Source organism: Hoplias malabaricus, chromosome 17 (assembly GCF_029633855.1).
Source record: "Hoplias malabaricus isolate fHopMal1 chromosome 17, fHopMal1.hap1, whole genome shotgun sequence".
NCBI lineage: Eukaryota > Metazoa > Chordata > Actinopteri > Characiformes > Erythrinidae > Hoplias > Hoplias malabaricus.
Genome location: NC_089816.1, coordinates 14009296 through 14014913, shown reverse-complemented (window position 1 = coordinate 14014913; position 5618 = coordinate 14009296).

Genomic DNA, 5618 nt, shown 5'->3' with positions numbered 1-5618 from the left:
TCCTTCCAACATCTGTTTTCACATCTTCATTACATCCTCAATGAAGCGCAGAACACGGGTTTAGCGGTGCTCTCATTACTCTGCTCTCATGAGCAGAGCTTCCATTGAAGTACCGGCATGAAAATACCACACACACACACACTCCCCTCACTCCATCCACTCTAACATCACATTTTAACAGAGAGAGTGTGTGGTCCAATGGCAGAGGACTGAGTTTTCTGTTTAGGTTTTTTCTTGTTGCAGCTTTACTACAGGGATTGGCCCTCATTACACAGACATTCCCATATAATGAGCCTCAAAGCTTTTCCCTTATTTAGAGCCTTTAAACAGGGCTTGAGGCTATGATGATTAAGAAGTACAAGAACAAAGAAAACCTAACGAGAGGGAAATTGAGAGGATGAGTGAAAAGTAAAAGGAGACATAGGAGGAGAAAGAAGAAAGAGAAGGGAGAAATAAAGGGAAATGATGATGATGAAGAAGCATTATGGTCTCTCTTTACACTTATATGATAAATTAACCCAATAAAAGGTTATTTAGTAGGGGTTTACCTTCCTTCGCATTCCATAGAGTGCCCATGTTATTATGAAGGTTGTTGTACATGAGTGTTTCCCTTGGTACTGAGTTAGCTGTGAGGGGTTAAGCTTGTCCAGCTGAAGTGTGTTTGCTGGAGTACAGTGGATGCAGGTTGTGCTGGTATGTGTTGCCTCATTTGCACCTCATTCATCCCTGCTGGGTACTGGCCTGTTGCTCTGGTCATATGCCTGCTGGAAGAACTGAGCTCCTGCAGATTACAAACAGAGTAAAACCCCTTTACGGTCACAGTTGAGAGGTGAGAAATGAGAAATATGAACATGATCACATTGTCACATATGTACCTATGCTACATTTTTCCTACCCTTGTCATGTCAACTAAATTGCCATGCAAATGTCTTGCAAAATGTACATGCAAAATTTTATCTCTGTAACACTCTATGAGTAGACTTAAGGTATTTTCAATACACACAAAGTCCATGTGTTTAAAAAATCTTTATATGAAAATACATAAAAATAAAATAAAAGACATAATTCACTATATGTGTCCAAAAGATTGTAGACACCCCTGTTAATAAGTGATCAGGTACACCCATTGTGGACACATGTTCAGTTGTGATGCATACACCACTTGTCTAAGTTGAAATAAAATGGAATGCTGTACATGAGCTTTGAGTCACCAAAATTTCTTTGTAATTCAAAAGCCTCTGTAACTAATAATTCAAGATTACTGCTCACATGCTTTTTTATGTAAGCTATTAATTATTCAAAACATGGTTCTAAAATCCAAAGTATAGCCTTCCAAGATGAGTAGAAACTGTTACTACAGTTATTACTTCACCTCAAGGTGTCCTTTCTGCCATGGGCATTTATAATTCCACCCACCCCCATGAAAGATGTGTTACATTTTGAACCAATACGGGACACGTTTTGTTACATATTTTTGAGGTCACACTGTTATGTTTGAGACAGAAGCACACAGCTCTCTCTCAGTCAGAGCAAGGGCCACATTCTCCACTGCTCCTAAACAGAGAACGCATTTTTCATTGGTTGTTACCTTTATTTAGCCAATCAGCAGCCAGAGATATCTGTCCATCATTCAACGTGCCGCCAATGAAATCACAGTCCCTCCTACAGCGGTTTGTTTTGCAGCGGAGCTGAAAAACTGGGAGTAACAGAACTTTAGTGTTCTGTTAGCTCCCTGTGGCTTTGCTAAATCTGTACTTCGTCAAAGAAATTTGCTGCTATGAGGCAATTACCCCAGACCCCCCGGTTAAGTCTTAGCTCCCTAATCATTAATCTCTAGCAACGGCCCTGCTTTCTGCACAACTCTCCTATGTTTTATGTAAGCCTCTCGCAAATGCATATGCTTAAAAAACACAATTTGCATACCTATAATAAATGTGGTTTAAGGATTAGTGTCAGTTTCATACAAAACAAATAGGCAAAGCATGGTCAATATGCACCTGAAGCTGGCAAAAAATAAAAAACAAATACATTTTTTTTAAAATATCACAAATATCTCAAATATCACAAAGTCCTCATAATATCTGGACTTTAAATTGGCCCCTGAGTGAGCAGTTAGCATCTGGAGGTACACAACAGATACTCTAAGGCATTTTTCTTGCAAAAGTCTTGCAAAAGTGTTATGCAATTGTGTCACCAGTTAGGAAAATGTGACTGCTATATTTTCAGCAGAAGTGTGTTCTAAAGGCCTGATCCTAAGTGCTGTCATCACAAAAACCTGCCAAGAATCTCATACACACAAGATATGTGCCCTAACCAATGGTTACTTAGTTATGTCTATGGCTACACTCTGTGTTCTTTCAGCTTTGAAGAAGTTCAAAACACTATATTCCCTGAGGTTGGCAAGATTCCTGGAGAAGTAAAACAGTTCAGTTCACCTACATGCTTCGTTCACCCACTGACTTACATGGAGTCAGCATGTAGTCAGGTCTGACAAATTGCTGAAATGGGAGTGCACACTCAACATGAAGACTAAATAAATGAGAGAATAAACCTCTCATCAAGACTCCAGGTCAATGTTTGTGGAGCAAAATTGAGGAAAGGGGAGTGCAATCCCTAAAAATATCCTCAACTGAGGCGTTTAAGCATCACAGCCGAGGGAGGGGTAAAAGAGGAGCTGTGTACTGGCTTATGGAGTGGTTGGAAGGAAAGTGAGGGAAAGAAAGTGAGAGTGAAGGAGTGAGTAATTAAAGGCAAGGTTTAGCACGGGATTCCGCTCTGCTGGTGAGTCACAGAGAGCTGTTTTGTTTGACTGCTGCAGGATCTTGTTAGCAACATGGTCACCACCCCCAGTCACACAGAGAAGAGAATATTCTCTGTCCAAAACACCAATGAGAGGTCTTACTCTTGGTAGTTGCTTCCAGCATAATTCATGCTCATTCTGTGTAGTATTAAATGATTATTTGAAAAATCCTTGCTGAAGGGTTTCCCTCACTAGGGAGTCAAAAATGCCCCATAGCCCTCCTCACACAAGGGTATCCCTCATATCCCAATGTAAACATGCCTGGAAAACTACAAGCTCTATGGTGGTTGCCACCAAGTTTGTTTACGATCCCACAGCCGTGCCTCTGTCCATCAGGCCAGAATTTCATTAGTGTCAGTGAGTGCAAGAGCCTCAACAGGGTTCAAAAAACCAAGAGCGACACACAATTTTGTCCTGCTTTAGTTGTATATTCCAGCTACAACGTTAAGCCATAATATTACACACACCATCCTAATACTATATAGATTCCCCTCATGCCACCAAAACAGCTTGGGCCCATTGACTCTCCACAAGACATCTGAAGTAGTTCTGTGATATGTGGCAGCTAGACCTTAGTAGCAGGCCCTTTAGGTCCTTAAAGTTGCAAGGGTGAACTTTCATAGTTTCAACCTGTTTTTTTTCCAGCACAGAAAAACACCTTAAGCTAAACATCTGAACAAATTTCATAGTGTTGCAGAACTGTTTATTACCCTGCTAAATATAGCCACTGCCATTAGTAAATTTGATTGGTTTGCAACAATGTTTCATAAGCTGTACCTCAGTCAGTCAATCGGTCAATCTATCAAACTCTAAATAGCAACTTTAGAGTATTTTACAATTGATGGACACAAGGAAAAACTATATAATATCTAATAAATCAAATTGATTTATAGAATATTTAATTATGGTAAAACCTTAAATAATCAAAAATAGAATAAAATATATAATAACAAAGAGTAAAAATAAAATGACATATTTTTATCTGTTTAAAAAATGGCTAGCGCATGAAAAGCAGTTTCAATGACTTGGAGTGCATAGTTGTCTGTTTTTTGCTCTGCATCTCCATTTTAGTAGAAACAGTAAGTCTTACAGAGTAAGAAGCCACATAAACAAGTCTATTTGAGATTACTTAAAAATTGGGTGGAATTTGATGAGGAATGCTGCTGCTAATTGATGTGCTAAGCCACTGCTTGCTACATTAGCCTGATAGTTCCAGTACAAACTTAAGAAACAAACTTCAGACACCAAAAACTTCTTGGGAACTTTGATTTTTTTTTTCAGGTGAACATTTGCATTTACCACATAGCTATTTAAACTGTGAACATGTTTTATAAGGTATAGTTTCATTTGTAAATTACAAGAACAATAAAAATGTGAGTCTGGCCGCACAAAAAGCAGCCAGAACATGCTAATCATCCACATTCTGTGAAAGGAGTAAGATAAGAGTGTTGCCATGTGAGACTAAATACTAACAGACAGGAAAAGGAGGCTGGGAATCACTGTGGTTTAGATCGTGACACTGACACTGCCTTGGTGATGACTGTGGCAGATTCCTCTGGGCTATTTTACTTGTTTGTGTTCTGGGAGAGCATGACTACAGTGCATCTTTATTTTCAGGAGCATCGTAAACAGAACTGAGTTTGTCTTCCTATCAAGCTTTATTTCAGGGGGAATAAGACACAGAACCCATTTTCTGAAATTAAGTATCACTTTGACAGTGTTTACTAAGTCCAGCCTCAGGGTTATGAAAGCACTGCTATATCTCAGTACTACTGGAAATGGAAAGAGGTCATATATTAAGAAAATTCAGTATGGGTCTCTCTCATTATGGGTTTTATGTGCATATATTTCATTTTCAAAGGTTTTTGTGATATTTAAATGCTCACCAGAAGTGTACACTCCAGTTTGACCCAAGAACTCAAGAACTCATTGCCTCACCATGGTAACTATATTTATCAGACTAAAAACGTTCTACAAATGACAATTAGACCCAGCCCATAGATCCCATCCCATGGTCTCTATATATTGCTTTTCCTTTGTTCATAAACTCTGTAGAAAAGTACTCACCAATAGAATGCGTCAAAGCCCTGGCTAGACGTTCCCAGCCAGTGGAAAACCTTTTGCAATGAGGTTAATTTAGACGAAAGTTTTCGATGTAAAACACTTTTGAAATTTTGCCTTTTATCTTTACTGCGTGAGATTTAGGATTGTTTGTGTAGATTTTCTTTCTTCAAGATATCAGTAATAATAACTGCATTTCAATCTTGACACCCAGCTTCCTGTAAAATGCTTCTGATCCTTAAGTCTTAGTTTCCAGTATTACAGCTTTCATTACACTTCAGGAATTTTTCTCAGTAAGACTTCCTGTGGGAGAAAAAAAAACATCCTTCATGAATGCCAATCAATCTGTCAGCTCATAAGTGCACTCTCCATGAAAAAGGGTCACAGAAGCATGCTTGTTGTTGCACATACCTTCCTACACTGTCATTGCATGGCTACCTGCCTCCTTTTGCTTCAGAATAAAAAGATATGTATTTCCACTTTCCTCTATTTGGTTTGCTGCCATGCTTCACTTAGCTTCTGTAATCATCTCTTTCCATCCATGAGTTTCCTATCCTTGGGTATTAGAAAAGCAGAGCAGACGATGTCAGGCATGAAACCTCTACCTGCCTGAAGATGATATAGTTTGGCACAAGACTAGAACAAACAGAATACTATCAAAACTATACAATACTGTGTCATGATCACTTAAAAGCTCTTGATTTCAATTGAACATTCTTTCTTTGTCTTTTCTCCATTCATTTATTTGGTTTTCTTT